Source organism: Buceros rhinoceros, unplaced genomic scaffold (genome assembly GCF_000710305.1).
Source record: "Buceros rhinoceros silvestris isolate BGI_N320 unplaced genomic scaffold, ASM71030v1 scaffold14645, whole genome shotgun sequence".
NCBI classification, from domain to species: Eukaryota; Metazoa; Chordata; class Aves; order Bucerotiformes; family Bucerotidae; genus Buceros; species Buceros rhinoceros.
Window position 1 is genome coordinate 551 of NW_010414670.1, and position 16,864 is coordinate 17,414.

At 39.5% G+C, this 16,864-nt stretch overlaps 1 pseudogene across 1 annotated transcript; it reads left to right on the forward strand.

The window, feature by feature from the left end:
* The first annotated feature begins 14,770 nt into the window (after nt 1–14,770).
* LOC104494353 lies at nt 14,771–15,421 on the forward strand (annotated as a pseudogene). The gene has a single exon (XR_727800.1). The product of XR_727800.1 is annotated as a round spermatid basic protein 1-like protein pseudogene (transcript).
* Nucleotides 15,422–16,864: the final 1,443 nt, after the last annotated feature.

Consider the following 16,864-nt stretch of genomic DNA (forward strand, 5'->3'; position numbering starts at 1 on the left):
GCTCAAATCAAAGACAAAATTAAAGAAAGGGAAAAGAAGCAAAAAGAGAAGAAGAAGCACAAAATAATAAATGAAATCAAGAAAGAGAATGGAGAAGTCAAATTATTGCAGAAAGGTAGGTTCAAACTGTGTGGTGGTATTTCATTGTGATGCTTTACAGTCTTTGTGATTGGATACTGAATTTTATTACTATGTTTTCCATTTAACTTAAATACCATTTTCCCCGATTAGTTGGTATGAGGTTTGCAAATTGAAACATGAATGTTAATTTTTTCTGTCAACTGTGTTAGATACTGGACATAAGAAATGTAACTATTCCCACAATGTTTTTTCTAGGGTACTACTAAAGACTAGTACTTGAAGAAATAATATTGGTGATACCTATCTTCTCTGCAGTTACTGAAGGTGGTTGTTTTATATATTGTGCAGAGGAAAAGTGAGTCCACGTGACATTTTATATTTAATGTTAAATGCAGAAAACTGAATAACTGAGGAGTTACAATTCAGGAACTTTGTCAAATACTAAAAAATTATGTCTAACAGGCAGCCTTAAATTTTGCTGTTTTCTTCAACTTCATTTACTTTAATGGAATATAATTAAGATCGTATTCTCACACTTGCTTGTATGTCCACTGAATCTTAGAATTGTACAGTAGTTAAGGTTGGAATGGACTTAGTCCAATGCTGCTGCTCAAAGTAGTGTCAACTAGAGAAGGTTGCCCAGCACTATCAGGCTCTTGTGGAGGTTCTGCAGTCTCTCTGGACAAGCAGTATCAGTATGTGACCACTCTTGCAGTAGAGAAAGTAAGGCACTATTTTTACTTCAATTTGTACCCTTTTCCTCTTATCCTGTCACTGGATACCTCTGACAATAGCCCTACATCTGGGGAGAGTAACACCAAGCACTGGTATGTACTAGAGACTGACCAGCAGGAAAGCAGCTTTGCTGAGAAGGACCTCGGGGTTTTAGCAGACAAGGAGCTGACTGTGAGCCAGCAGTGCACCTTAAAAAAACCAAACAAAAAAATCCCCAACAGTATCTTAGGCTGCTCTAGGAAGAGCCCTGTCAGCAGGTCTAGGGAGGTAATCCCTCACTTCTGCTTGAGGCTGCATCTGGAGTGCTGTGTCCAGTTCTGGGCTCCCTAGTACGAGAAATATTGTAGTATTATATACCTTTAAAAGTCCCATCAAAGCCAAAGTATACTATGATCTTTCCTATGAGGAAAGGCTGAGACAGCTGGGTCTGATCAGCCTGAAGGAGTCTCAAGGTTATCTCATCCATGTGTATAAACACTTAATAGAAAGGAATGAGAAGATGGAGCCAGACTCTTCTCAGCAGTGGACACAAATTAAAACACATGAAATTCTGTGTGAATATAAGGAAAAAACCTTTCCTGCTCTGAGGGTGGTTGAGTACTGGCACAGGTTGCCTGCAGAGGTTGTAAAACCTGACTGGACACAGTCCTGGGCAACCTGCTCTAGGTGACTCCTTGAGCAAGGGGATTGGACTGTTTATGTGTAGTCGATATTGTTTAATATGAAGAAGTCACTTCCAACCTCAGTGCTTCTGAGGCTAGCTACATCTTGGCACCCTCTCATAAGGTCTTTTTTACACAATGATAAAATTCTTTGCCCCGCTGCTGTCAAGCTAACAGCTGGTCAGGATACTCCAGATGTGTGCCAGCGATGAGCAGAGGGGAAGAATCACTCCTCTCAACCTGCTGGCAGTGCTCTTTCTAATCCTGTCCAGGAGACTGCTGGCCTGCATTGTCAAAAGGACACGCTGATGGCTTATGGTCAGCCCATCATTGTCCAGGACCCCGGAGTCCTCTGCTGACCAGCCACTTAGGCCCCAGCCTGTGCTGGTGCACAGGGTTAGTCCTCCCAGGCGCAGGGCTTTGCACATCCCTGTGTTACCTTGACGAGTCCACTGAGCTGGCCCATTTCTACAGCCTCTCAACATCCTTCTCACTGGCAGCACAACCCCCACTGGTGTGTCAAGCACTCCTGCCAGTTTTGTATCACCTGCCAATTTGCTGAGGGTGTTCTCTGTCCCATGGTGCCAACCGACAAGGAGAACGTTGAACGGTATTGGTAGAGGGTGTCAATGTCTGGGTTACTGCAGTAGCAACTGTCTTCTAGCTGGGCTTTGTGTTGCTGAGCACAGCAGTTAAGCCAGTTCTTGAACCACCTCACCCTTCACTTATCTAGGTCATGCTGCATCAGTTTTTCTGTGAGGATGTTGCCTATTGAAGTAAATTGTTTTTATCCGTTATTTTCAGAGAGTGCTTTTGAAGTTAAGAACAAATTCCTGATAAATGTTTCTGTTATCTTGTCTGCTGCATGATTTCACTTACAAACAAAAACCTGAAATCCCCAAAACAAATGTCAGTATGAGGGCAGAAGCATGGAACTGTAATTACTGCATCACATCGCACTCTATGCACAGCTCTAAGTAACTGTATTGGCAACTACGTAATCTTAAAACCTCTCTGGATCATATCTCGAGGTATCAGCTTAGACCATGAGGAGTGGTGACTTCCTGTGAGAAGAACAGATGCAGCTTGTCTTGCTGAGCATGAAAGGAAGCTGGTGGTTGAGATACTGGGCAACATTTAACTGCCTCAACAGTGAGGTTCTTTAGGTTTTGTTTGTGTACCAGCCTTTTTTTTTTGACTCTGTGTCCTACTTCTGTTGTCATTTAGCAGATGAGGCGGAAGGTGTAAAGACAGCAAGACTTGTTACACAGATCTAATAAATGATACCTAACAGGAATATTGAGCCTCAAATGGTTCTTTATTTTCAGGTTAATGTGAAAAAGCATATACAGAGGGGACATGTTACAACAGTTCTGCTGTTCTGAGGTAGTTGAGTAGCAAGATAGGTTATTCTCACAGAAAACAGCGCTACAGGGCCATTAGGTTCCTTGTCTTTATTTCCTAGATCTGTTCCCAGTCAAGTATCATGTTTTAGGGGTTTTTTTTAAGATGTTGTCAGGAAGTGTTTTGTAGAGGCTATGTTTGGTTTGCCAGTATCCTGCAAAATTGACTCCAATCTCAGGGAAAAAAGGGAGTGTCTCAGGAGTGCAGTTACTTAGAGCAGACAGATCCTCTCCACTGGATTTGTATCCTGTTCAGAACAGCAGCTCTGCATGGGTCTCCAAAATCTGACTAGTTGTGCTTGTTTGTGCTGCAAAGTTTGTATAACATTTCCTGATGCCTTCTTCTGATCTAGCTTTACATCTTGGAAGTGAGGGCAGGGGAGCAAAAGGAAAAGTGCTTCAAGATGCAACTTCTTGTATGTATCAGTGCTCATTGCCTCCGACCTTCTCAAACATCATTCACCCTTCATTTAGGGATACCTTCTTCCTGTGGAACAAAAGTTAAGCTCCAAGCCCTTTTATCTGGGGTCAGAATTTTCTTTGTGGGCTTAGGAACAAATTTGGAACTAGTCTACTTTCCTTTTTGTTACTTTTTGGTTTTGTGGTGGTTTTTTTTGAGCACATATGTGAGTGCTCATCTCCTAAATAGAGCTTGTTTCCTTCTCAGCATTAGATCTGTATCTTGTTGAAAAATGTTGCTCTGACCATCTTACATCTTCTTATGTTGAGAATATTGTTAGTGTTTTGGGTTTTGTCATCTTCGTTTTTTCTTCCATTTGGGACGTAGTTTCATTAAGGGGGTGGAGGTAGTAACCTGCCTGACTTCAGACAGTTAAACTAGCTGTCCAAGATAAAAGGTGAGTAGTTACAGGGGAGAGATCAGTACTGAAGGACCAGCTGGTGCCTTTTGCAGGACAGTAGGCTCTTCAGCATAATTCTGGTGCTTTGAGCTGGATGTGGAATATATAGGAAGCTTAGGAATGTAAGCCATTTGTCTGCCTAAACTTGGGTTGCCATTCTATTGAAAGCAATGGTAGAACTTGCCCACATTGGAGAATGGCAGCTCTTTAAAAGGGTATTTTTGCAGTTCCTGAGGCTAAAGGAAACGTGCTTGGCTCTTTCAGAGAGCCTGATGATTTTTCTTGTAAATCTACAATGAGAAGGGTCATCCTTTTGCACTTGCACATCTGTTCTCTGTAGAATAAGACTATATAATGGCCCCTTTTTCCCTAAATCCATTATGTGGAAGGAAAGGCTCAGTTTTTAGAAAAAAGGCTTCTTGGCACATGCATATTGTTAATTCAGGAAATGTAAGTGATCTATGCTTGCTCTTCAGAAAATCTGCATACTTAAGTTACATTTTAGAAATTGAAAGTTTCATACAAAAAAATCGGTGGGGCATGGTTGAGGGTTAGTGGAAGTCCCATATATATGAACAGTCCCATTTGTGTTTTCCCTTAAAGTGCTATTTTTCTCATTTATATCGGAGCACAGCAATTTCAAAAAAATGCAGTAGAAGTTCAGTGTGTGTTTCTGCAAGATCAAATGCCTTGATTTATGAGATGCCAAAATGCAGGGAACATCTTTATTGTGTTACGAACATTTCTTCTGAACCTTGTACGTTTTCAGTAGATGGGTTTTGCACAGAAGTAATTATAAAACTGGTATTGTTAAGACATGACCAGTCTCTGAATCATGCTGCATGCTTTTTCCTATCCACTGTATTTTGCCTTTGAGTGTCTTTACGGAAAATGTTTGAGGATTTGTATGCAATCTGCTTTAGCTGATGGGACATTGAGGGGATGGGGAGGGCTGAAGTGAAGAGTGCAGGGCACACAACCCACCACACTGATTTGCCGGTAATACTGATTTTGCTTCACAGTCCTTATGCACTAACTTTTACTAATAAAATATGTGAGTATAGAGTGAGACAGATGTAAAATACAGGTAGGATATGTGCGATAAGGTCACTGAGAGCAGAGCTCTTTTAAGTTTCTGTGGGCCTCATTTAAGAGCACATTAAATCGTTTGCTTACCTTTTGTGTAAGCCGGTGGATCACTTTTCCAAGTTTTCTGGACATGTCTTTGCTGCATGGTCTCTGTTCCTTCACATCCCTCTGTGTGACCGATTCATTTCTACACCTAAGGCTGCTGCTGCCTCCATTACTCCATCTGTTCAGCTACTGCATTCAGTCGAGTGCATGAATCTCTTAGAGAACCTAAAAGAAACCAACAGTGCTGGACTCAAGCAGTCTTTCCAGTTGTCCGGGCAGGGTGAGACACTGTCAGCTCATGCTACCTTGGCATGGGCGTGTGGGAGCTGGAGGGAGAGCTGTGCTGTGATAGCTTTGATATGTGTCCTGCTGGAGGTGGGGTCTGCAGCCTGAAGCAAAGACTTCTGGAATTTCAGTGAAAAGTCAAAGTCAAGTCTCTTTCTACTACTGCCTGAAAAATATGCAGGTTAGAAGGATTCCATATGATTTAAAAATTTTTTTTTGTGGTTGGAAGAGATCTGAAATACTGTTCTGAAGGCTGTGGGTACACATTATGATAGGATTTGTGTACTGTATACGCATGTATTACTTGGAACTTCTTTTTTTTATGGTGAAGACTGGAAATAATTGTAGTGTTTTAATTACTTTATTTCAAAGACAAGGAACTCAAAGGTAAGACTTCAGTGAAAATAGCAATATTGTGACATTTATAGGAGCTCTTCCTTTGAGAACAGTGTTTCTGCTGCCAGGTTATTGCTAGTAAATGTCTTTGTGCAATTTGCTAGGTAGGGTGCACACAAAATATTCATATTTTGCCAGGTGATGGTATTGTTTATGTGAAGTGGGTTTCAATTCTAATTTTGATGCCACAGATTAATTAAAATACTGCAGTAGTCAGTTCAGAAGAGAGATTTGTGTCTGTATGGGTTATACTACTGTCTTTAAATGTCTTTCATAGCAGGGTGAAGAATGCTAGAGGAGGGTGTTTGCTGCCTTTACTGCTTGAAGTGGAACTCTTCATTGAATTAAGATTATTAAATCAGCACTTTTTTACCCTGTAGTGTATTTTAAGATCCTTGCTTTCAGTCTAGGTGGATTTCGGTTACAGTTTTTATTTTGGAAACTGACTTCTCTGCAGAGTAGAGATTTAGAAGTATGGAAGGGATAATAGGTTGCTGATTTTAAAAATACTTTTATAAAGTACGTGAAATGGATAACCTGTAATTTTATGTACATATACTTAATGTGATAACTCGGGTGACCAGACTCCAGAGACTGTTTGCAGACTGTATTTTCAGACTGTTTTAGAAGAATTAACAGAAAATGTTTCAGAGCTCTATATTTTTATTCATAATCTTTCAAATCTCTGCTTATCTTACAATATCCTATTGAAGCTTTCATGAGAAGTGCAGTTATTGGGAAAGGTATAGGAGGATGCATGTTAGGATCTTCCTGTGTGGCTCCGATGGGCCAGAGGCAGTTTTCTTAATGAGCTAAACATGATAGAAGTCAACCTATACCCTTGCAGCAACTCTTATCACATCTTGAGTTTGACTATAAGCATCACTTTCTGAAAATCTTGAATAGCTGTTCTCAAGGTAGATGTGACTTCCAGGAGGGTGGAGACAACATGAAATAGGATTATGTGATGTATTTTAAGCTTGACTCTTCTGATAGTCAAGCTTTCAAATCTATAAATAGAACAAGATGGCTCTCAGTTCTCAGCTGTACTTCTGCTGTTTCGTTTGTTTCCTGGGCTCTGTACTGAGACACCTTGAAGTTCTGTTCATTTTCAGCATGTAGTCTATTAGCTTTTCAACCTGACAGCAGTGGATCTTGCTCATTCTCCTTACTTGTGGAGTGACTGTGCATTTCATGTCTGTTCAGAATTCTGTGTATGTGTGTTAACTCTGTTAGGAAGTCAGTTGTGCTAAGCCTTTTGAATTATTTTGTAGTATGTTTTTCATTAAGTCATCAAATTATGTAAAATTATATTTACTGAAAAATATATTCATGTATTCATTTATGTATGTTAACTAGCTGGCCGGTACAAACTTGAGGGTTTTTTAGAATGTAAAAGGCTTCTCATGGTTTTTCTCGTGCTGGGTGGCCTTTTTTTTTTTTTTTTCTGCTACTTAAGTGGCAGTGACTCCAAGAACACTTGTACTCTCTGTGACTGCATATTTTATTTACTAGTTGGTCAATGGTGTATTTGCTGTTCCTGTTCTATTTTTCAGTCGTTTGTGGTTATGGACTTTAAAGTCGTTGGACGATGCACAGGGGGACTTCCGTGGTTTGAACTGTGATTTCTGTGACTATTTAAAGACTCAGCCTGAAGAGCTGTAGCAGAGATGAGTCATCATAAATTTCTAATACGTTAGTAGCTTTAGTCTGCATTGCAGTGAGAATGTTAGAAAATGTTTGAGTTGTTTGTCTGCCTGTGGGACTGTGGGGGGGGAAAAAGTGAAGATTGTTAACTCGAGGCTGCTTCTTTATCTATCCCCTTACTAGAGAGTACTAGGCAGAACATCTAGTACTGCAGTAGGAAGGAGAGAGTTGGTACGGGACCAAGTGAGACTTCAGTAATGTCTTATAGCTTATGACCAGAATAGCCAGGCTGATGTCTCACTGCAGAACAAGTACTGCACCTGCAGCTGCTGCTGTGACTTTCCATGTACCATGGAGTGAGGAGTAAGATGCTGTGTCCCAGTCATCCTATTCAGCTGAAGAATTTAGGAAATGTGGTCCCTGTTTAGGCACTTCTGCGCTGATGGTCTTCCTTGTGTGCTTCTACCCTCCAGCAAGTGCTCCTCAGCTCTGTAAAATTCTGGTGACTGAGTTCTAAAGTGAGGAAGTGAAAACTGACTTTAATTACTGGCTTCAGTTAAAGATGTTTGTCCCTTCCTGCTACTAGCTGTCAGCTAGAAAACTGTGGGACAAGAACAATTTGGGCGTGTGTGTTTTTTTTTTTTTTTTTTTTTTTTTTTTTTTTTTTAAAAAAAACCCCAAACTTCTGAAGTTCCCCCCTAATAATTTTGGGGGCTGAACCTCAAAGTTGAGAAGTACTGCTGTAGTTGAAACAATGACATAAAAGCTTTGTGGCCTCCACTTAAGTAAAATTTCAGATCAAATGTTCTCATGGACAAAACACAGCATAAACTAGGTAATTTCTGAGTTTTCTTCTTATAAAAGCTTGGACTTGGATGAAATCTGTAGTTACCAGAGTTCAGGCTCTGGTAACTACAATTTAAATTACAAGTGTGTGTCATCTAGTAATTACAGAGCATTGGCTTATTTTTGTAAAACTCAAACAGCCCTGAATCTCAGTAGTTAGTAATGGGTCCTATGCTGTTAGTGATGGGGATATTGTGGCCCCACAAGAAATACATTGACTGATCTACCAATCGTGTAGGTATATGCAGTGACAGAAGTATTTGTGGTCCACAAGGCCTGACTTACCTACAAGATGGTTGTTTAGAGTGTTGTTTAAAAGTAGTTCTGTTATTGCTGAGGATGTGCATGCATGAACAGAATGCACACAGATTTCCATTCTAATTTATTTAAAAATACAGTGCAAGTTTTATAAGTCCATCCTCATGCAGGTTTTGCTAGACAAATAAGAGCAGAAGCTAAATGAAAATGTTGCTATTTTTGGTCTTTTACACGCTGGTAAAATGTGAGTTTAGTCTGATTTTTAATGTCAGACATACTGAGGGGAAAGTGAAGGTCCCTGTAAGTGTCTAAGGGTTGCTGAGGGGTTTTCTCCCCATTCCCCACTCCTGTTATTCCTCTTTCTTGGAGTCCCAGAGCAGTTCTCTCATCTTAACTGAAAGACTTAATACAAGTGAAAATGCTTATCGGTGTCTCATGTTTTTGAATTATGGAGTGGAAAATTTTTTATTTTGTTTATGGGTGTTTCAGTAGCTGTGCTTGCATGTGAGAACACATAGAAACAGAAGATGCCACACTCTTCAAAATGGCTACTGTCTTAGCTGAAGTTAGATTCCAGCAGTTGGGTGTGCATGTACACACCTCTGTGGTGCTTGCTGGTGAAGACTTTCTGAAATGCCTGTCCTTGGCAGTTTTGGATTGTGCCTCAATAGGCCTCTTGTGTGAGAAGTGAAATACGTCAGCCTCCATCAAGCACTGCACCGCTGCTGCCAAATCTTGCTTAAAACAAGTTTGATGTATCGGTCTTGCAGTGCTCGGATCTTTATTTAGCCTTTTGGAGTGCTTGCTTATGTTTTCACCAGTTTCTGTATGTCTGCTGTGAGACATCCTGATGACTACCCCAGGGGAGGCATTGAAGGCAGCTGTTCTTTTTTTGGCGTTTCTTAACGAAGCGTGGAAGCAGCATTACAGCTTTGGGAAGCAGCAGCACATTTTGCTTCAAAGTTTGGATATATGCATCAGAGGAGTGACTGAATTAATGTGTATCTGCTCCTCTCTGCTGCTAATGCAAAAGAAGAGCAAGATGAAAGTACTTTATTGAGCATTACTGACAGCACTCTTAAGTACAGTATTTCAGCAAATCAATTCCATTTGCTGTTGAAGTCTTTGAAACTTCTGAGCAGCTTTAAACACCTGTTTCAGAGTGGGTCTTTGAAATTCAGCAGAGTAAAAGCCTTAGGCTAGAAATGTGCCTCCACCTTGTTCTGTGAAATTCTATTTGAGCTTTGCTGCAAAATACTACTTCTAGAAATCAATCTTCCATTTTGTGTTTGTGTTCCTCGGGAAGACTTTGGCTGTATGCTAAAATGATAAAACACAAATATTCTAAAGTTGGGTGTGTGGTGATGACAAACCAGTACTGGGAACAAGCTCTGTACAGCACCACCCACACATTCACTGTAGTAAGGGACAGAGGGAAGAAATTGTAGTTGGATGGATATTGGTTAAAGGTACTAGAATGTTACCTTTCAAAAGGTGAATTCTGTAACTTTAAAAGTTATTAAAGTTTAAAAGAAAACTTTATATTAAGGTTTGCTTGGAACTTGGTCCTACCTCATACGTGTTAAGGTAGTGTTGTGTGTGGTGGGGGAATTTTTTTTTTTACCTTTAAAAATCAGCTTTGGTGCATGGGGTGCACAGACAAGGGTGTGGTGGACAGCGTGGCTAAGCGGATCAGGTGGTTTGCTGCCACTGATGAGGGGTGGGTGCTGCTGCTCCTCACTGCCTGCCATCAGTGGTCTTCATGCTCGGGTTCCTGTCTGATAATGTTGTGAAACAATTTTGTTCACTAATACAACAGCAAAGTGAATAGTTTTCTGCTGAGCCATTAGGTTAAGTCAATTTACTGCGCAGTCAGATGAGCATCAGTCATTACCAGGAATGGTGTAGGACTGTGTGCCAGGAGCAGTGGCAGAGTGGGGAGTTGGACTCTGCCCATCTGTGGCAGTGAGCTCCTAGTTTTGCTCAGCTGTACCATATATCCACGTTTGAAGGCCAAACAAATAATTATTTAACATTTTTTGCAGTCTTTCAGTATGCAATTTAGTATTATAATACTAACATAGTTTTCTCTCCAGAAGTGTCCAAAGTATCTAAAAATAATTTTTCCCAAGTACATCATTTGCTGCCAGTGTGAAAATGAAGTAGAGTTCTTGACAGAATTTGTCTTGCCTATACTATAGTGTGAGGTGATGTGAATTTGAAAAAGGCTCAGAACAACTAACCAGTTTTCAAAGTCATGTTATTTTTCAGTTATGCTTAAAGTGCTTTTAGAGAAATAAGTTTCCCTTTTGTTGGTATGTCATTTTAAGTCTTTAATTTCAGTTATGTTTTGAAAAAATCCCATTTGGAATGCTCTTTCTCTTCTGACTTCCATGTTTTAAGGCTTTTTTTTCCTCACAGGTGACACCAGTAGCTCAGGCTCCTGAGGGGGTTCATATTTTGTCTCCTAAGGATCGATACTCCCCATTTTGATTTTTCTCTCTCTCTTTTCCCAGTTGCACATAACAACAGTTCAGGGCTCTCTTCTACTTCCCATCATAGATCTTCTGGTTTTGGTTTTTTGTTAATACAGCCTCATATTCCTTCAGTGATTGTTGCTGTTTTGATTTCCAGGTGTTCCGGAATTAGAAATGGCCTTTGTTCTTTTTGGTACATAGAGATCCATAAAGTCTGGTGGAACAGTTGCATTCAGAGATGAGAGGCTGCTGGCAAATACTTGGTTCCAAGTTGTGCGCACCATTTTTGAAATGGTTTTTTTGTGGTGTGCACCACATTTGGGAAAGTATGTACTGATGAACTTTAGTACTTGATGTATGTGTAAATGGGTTGTGGTTTGAACCCAGCTGGCAACTAAGCACCCTGCAGCCGCTCACTTCTCCCTACCCCTGGGCCAGGGAAGGAGGAAAAAAGGTAAAAGTGCAGGAAAAAAAAAGCTCTGTGGGTTAAGATAAGGAGAGTTTACCTGAACAATGCAAGTTGGGGGGAAGTAATAGTAATAAGAGTAATAAAGTGAGTGATGTACAATGTGATATGTACCCCGCTGCTATTTGAAACTGTGTGTCCTCTTTGGCTAGGGCCCCCCCTTACATATACTGGTCATGATGTCAGTATGGTATCGCATATCCCATTGGCCAGTTCAGTCCAGCTATCCTGGCTGTGGAAAATAACCCTATCCTAGCCAGTTCGGGGACAAAATGGCATAACCCTTGTTATCTGTGTTCAAAAGTAAAAACAGTTTATATTATTAGTATATTTGTATTGAAAGCTGAACAGAAATTTTTTTTTCAAGCTGGAAGGAGGGCTGGAACTATTTTTACCCTGTGGTTAAGAGCTTTTTTCCATTTTGAAGGTTTTATGGAGATGCTGCAAAAATTAACACAGAGAATGATAAATGTTCTTCACTTTAAAAGAGTTTAGTGTAATCCCTATTAAGAAGGTTTTAAATACACCAAGTTAAACAGAACATTTTTACAACTGTTTTTGAGTGCAAACCTTTTTTGATACGTTTATGAGAACTTTGCATAATTTGACACTGATTTACATTCCATGTATCTGATTTTAATTGTATGTTACCTGGGTTTTTCTTTTTGTTGTTTGTCCAACTGCCTGACTACTTCAGGCTAACCAAAAGATAAAAGCATGTTATTAAGGGCATTGTCTTAAACACTGACAGGCTTAGGGCATCGACCTTGTCTCTAGGAAGCCTGTTTTGTTGTTTAGTAGTTTTGTAACCCTAAGAGTGGTTTGGTGGGTTGAGTTTTTTCCCCATAGCTGTGTCTGTGAAATACGTTAACTGATGGAATGAAAAACTAGCTACCACATAGTACAGGAGGAGTCAAATGAAAGTGACTGTTAGTAAAATTTCTCAGAAGATCTAATTTAAGGCAGGGAATGGGACAGATTGAAAGGGGGAAATCAGGAAATCTTCCTTCTTGTGCTGTACAAATGGAAGTCAACAATTTCATCTATATGAACTTCATAAATTTCTTTACACAAATACTGATTAAATCTGTCTTTTATACAAGTACTTTAAATTTCAACTAGTAATAGAAGAATATAATTCCATAGCTGGATAATCTGCAAGGACATATAGATACTGATCTTCAGTCATCTTAATGTTTTCTTTTATAGACATGCTCAAGTGTGAGACAGTGGTCTGGTTCTATGCCATAGCAAATAGCTTCTTGTTTTAAACTTAGGAGTTGTTGTATTTGTGGCCAGTTATATTATGGCTATGATTCCATATTTTTGATATTCAAACTAGTATTCCAAAATGATTTTTATGGTATCTGTCAGTATAGCAAGTAATTTTCATGTTTAGAGTAAAACAACTTTAAAATGGTAAGTTTAAGCATTTTAATAGTTTGAAATACCTGCAGACTCTTGGATGCTCTCTAATTGTGTACTCCTGCAGTCAGGAGGAGGAAAAAAATACCTTAGTCTGTGGCTGTTCTGCAGTCAGTATTACGAGATTTGGATAGAGATTGCTAAGCCTATTATATGGAACTACCCACTGTCATAACCATTTTTTTGTTTTTATTTCCCCTGAATGGAGCTGGTGCTGTAATGACAGCTTTACAGTCAGGTGATGACATTTCACTCAAGCACCCTGGCACTGTCAGTGAACTATTTTCAGAACTCCTTTAAGGTTGAGGTAGTTGGTTGCACACATGTTGCTGTTCTTTCTGGTCTTTCTGTGCCCACTAGATTTCAAGCATCTTGTGGCAGAAGGAAGATGTTAACAAGGAAGTGGTGAATATTGCATATGCCGGATGGAGCAGTCCCATTGCAGAAGCCCACGGTGGTTTTACATTAAATTTAGCCTGATGAAAGGACAGATTTTCATGAGGATACTGTGCCTCTGGGCAGTTGCGCCTGGCTAGCTGAAAGTGGTATGGTGCTCGTAGAGTATGCTCTGTTACATCTGATTCAGAGTGAAGGGAGTCCTTGTAGATCTTAACTGTGTGGATTAGGTTAAGAAATCCTAGAGCCCAGTTCCTTGTTTGGACTAAGAACTGAGTGACCTAAGAGCACTTCTCCCCTACAAGATGAGAAAGTAGAGACTAGAGAGATAACTAGCTTGCCTGCCTCTGCGTCAGAAATCCCAGGAGTATGTAGCTGCTGTCACAAACCTCAAGAGACTCCTTTCCAAGATCTGCACCTTCCATATCCAGTTATCTTAATTATTAGTGAGAATGTATGCTTCCAGACACCAACAATTGTGTTCGTTCATTCTTTTTTTTTTTTTTTATGGAAGTATGTAGCTGCTGTCACAAACCTCAAGAGACTCCTTTCCAAGATCTGCACCTTCCATATCCAGTTATCTTAATTATTAGTGAGAATGTATGCTTCCAGACACCAACAATTGTGTTCGTTCATTCTTCTTTTTTTTTTATGGACTCTTGTAAATTACTTGGGTTGAGGATTGCAAGCTGAAAATGGCATAGTAGTAGAGGCTGGCTAACCTAACTCTTGTGAATTTGAGATCACTTAGAAATTGTGTATTTCATTACAAGAGTAAACTTCTGTTTGAACCTGCTGATTTTGAATCACTTGTAAATATAATTTTGTGCTGTGAAATGCTTGGTAATTTGATTTATTAAATTGTGAAATAATTTCAACTGCTAGGCTTTAGGGCAGTGTAGTGACAGAAGTTTGGCTGGTTTTCTTTTTTTGGCTACCTCATTTATTACTTCAAAAATCCCCCAAAAGCACGTGAAGAAAAACACTTTAAAACAAGGGAGAATGTTTACTCTGGGAGTCACTTGAAAATGTTATCCCCAAATCAGTACTTCTTGACTTTAGGCTATTACAAGTTTGTCTTCAGTTCAGCTTGCAGATTATATAAACTTCAAACTAGTTCCTTTTTAGGGAGATTTTGGGGTTTGGTGGTTGGTTGGGGTTTGTTTGAAGTTTTTGTTTTGTTGAATAATTTTTTTTAAGAAATATGGGGTCAGTTTTTAGATGTTTCTACATATATTTCAATAAAATTTATTCAGTTTTGGAAGAAGGACCATGTAAAATCGTCTGACGAGATTGGTTCCAGCAGCAGCATCTTGTGAACAGCTTGCCCATGATGGTTGATATTCATTGACTATTTGTAAGCCCCTTGTTTGGCAACATTTGTTGACAGCTATCATATAATGTCTCTGAACTTTCTGGTATTGTGATTGCTGATCACCAGTTAAAGGGTGTGATTAAGGATTGTGACTCATCATGAAAAGAGTCTTGGGGAAACGTTTTTATGATTTCCTGTCCCTCAGCTTACTTGTCAGTCATAATGTGAATGTTGCAGTTGCCTCTTACTCTCATTTTCAGTAAGACGCATTGGTTTCTGGTCATTGTGTGTCATGGGGGGGTTTTGGTAACTTTGAATCCTGATCTTTAAATACATATCTTTTGTATATGAAGATACTGAAGAGATCTCTGTTCCTCTCAATAGGTGGGAAGGAGAAACCAAAAACCAATGCAGAAGAGCTACAGATTAAAAAAGTTAAGAAGAAAAAGAAAAAGAAACATAAAGAGAACGAGAAGAGGAAGCGTCCGAAAATGTACAGCAAATCCATTCAGACCATTTGCTCAGGATTGGTTTCTGACATTGAGGATCAGGAAGCCAAAGGCATCATAGATGATCAACTTAAGGATTTCAGTGGGAAATATATGGATCCCAAGAAGGACTGTGAGTCCAAGATACCAGAGAACAGTGAGTTTCCATTTGTCTCGTTAAAGGAGCCACGGGTTCAAAATAAACTCAAAAGGTTGGACACATTGGAGTTCAAACAGCTGATTCATATTGAGCACCAGCCTAACGGAGGTGCATCAGTTATCCATGCCTACAGTAATGAACTCTCCCACTTATCTCCTGTGGAGATGGAGAGATTTGCAGAAGAGTTTGTGGGTCTGGTTTTTAGTGAAAATGAAAACTGTGCAGCTTACTATGTAATGGGTATTGTTCATGGGGCAGCTACTTACTTACCTGACTTTTTAGACTACTTTTCATTTAATTTTCCCAATTCACCAGTGAAAATGGAGATTTTGGGAAAGAAAGATATAGAGACAACGACTATGTCAAATTTTCATGCTCAGGTAAGAGGTTATACATTTTACTTTCTAAAGTCATGTAATGGTTTCAAACAACTGCGAACGGGTTTTTTTAGAATACGGTTACTATTAGCTGTGCTGTGGAAATGATGCAGAGGACTAGATACGGGGAATTCTTTAAGTTAGTTCTGCGATATTAAAGATACGGAACCTATTGACTGAGACGTAAAGGTGGATTTTGTGAGGGAGGGGAAGTGTTTGCATGTGTGGTATGTGTAGGCTTCTTTGGAATTTTTTTTCTATAGCTGAAGCTTAACTGTGAGTTTTAGAGAAAATGATTTTGCTGTGGTCATCTGGGTATCTGAACTGTAGTTTATCTGTATGAACTTCTTCATAAAATTGAAATGCTTTAATACACTACAACAATGATATACATAAAGCCTGTGTAGGGCAGAGTGAATTAGTTTCATTTGTAGTTTCAGGCTTCTAAATCTGTCCTTAAAGGAGAACTTAATGGTTGTTAAAGTAGCTACTAATTTTATTTTTGTGAATGATAATAGAGTTATTTTACTGACAGGATGGATTAATTTGGTATTGCAATGGTATAATCAGTATCTGTAGTTAAATTAGTCATATGGTCGCTTGGTTTATCACAATTCCGTGCTTTTCTGGGGGATAAGTGAAGGAGGAAAATGGAAGAAACCAAACTGTAGTATATACAGTGTTCAACTGATCAACCTCACAGTCTGTCTTCTAACTTGTATTTTACTTGGCTGAAGGTTTAGTTCTGGTGTCTTTTCCTTTGTTTTCTCTCTCAGTTAGTTTTCATAGCATTTTATCACTTCTCAGAGTCTGGTTGCTTGACTGAAAACACTTGGATCCCTGTATTTTTGCTAAACATAAAGGATATAGTGTGTATAAATAAGGTATACAGGTGTACACCAGACATAGTCATATTGTCTTCTGCGCAGCATTGCTTTTTCCTGGAATATTCAAGTGATTCTGTTTTTCCTTATTTCATTATCTTTTTGTTGTATTGTGGCTGCTTATTTTGGTTTACTTGGGGGTTCTGCTACAGTCAAAAGTTTTTGTTAGTGTAGTACTTTCCTTTCTGTCTGGGACCACTATCAAAGGTGTCCAGGAAGGAGTATGAGAGTCTAGTAGTCATGGTGATGTTGTGTCAGAGTGCTAATCCTCCAGATGTGCAACGGGACCTTTTTGAACCTTGTGAATTTTGTGATTTTAACCACCAGCTGTGGGGGTTTTTGTGAGGTTAAGTTTCTGATTCACTAGTGATGGTTATCTTTCTGAGTTTTCTGCCTGTCCTGGTTTGGGCTGAAACTTCCTTGTTTTGAGTTCTGGACAAATGGGAATCATTCCCTGCAAGTACTTAACCCCACATTTAATTGGTCAAAAGAGGGTCAGGTGCACTGTTACGTGTTAAGGTTATAAAGCAGCATGTAAGGAGGAACCTCCCTCTCTCGGACTTCCGCAC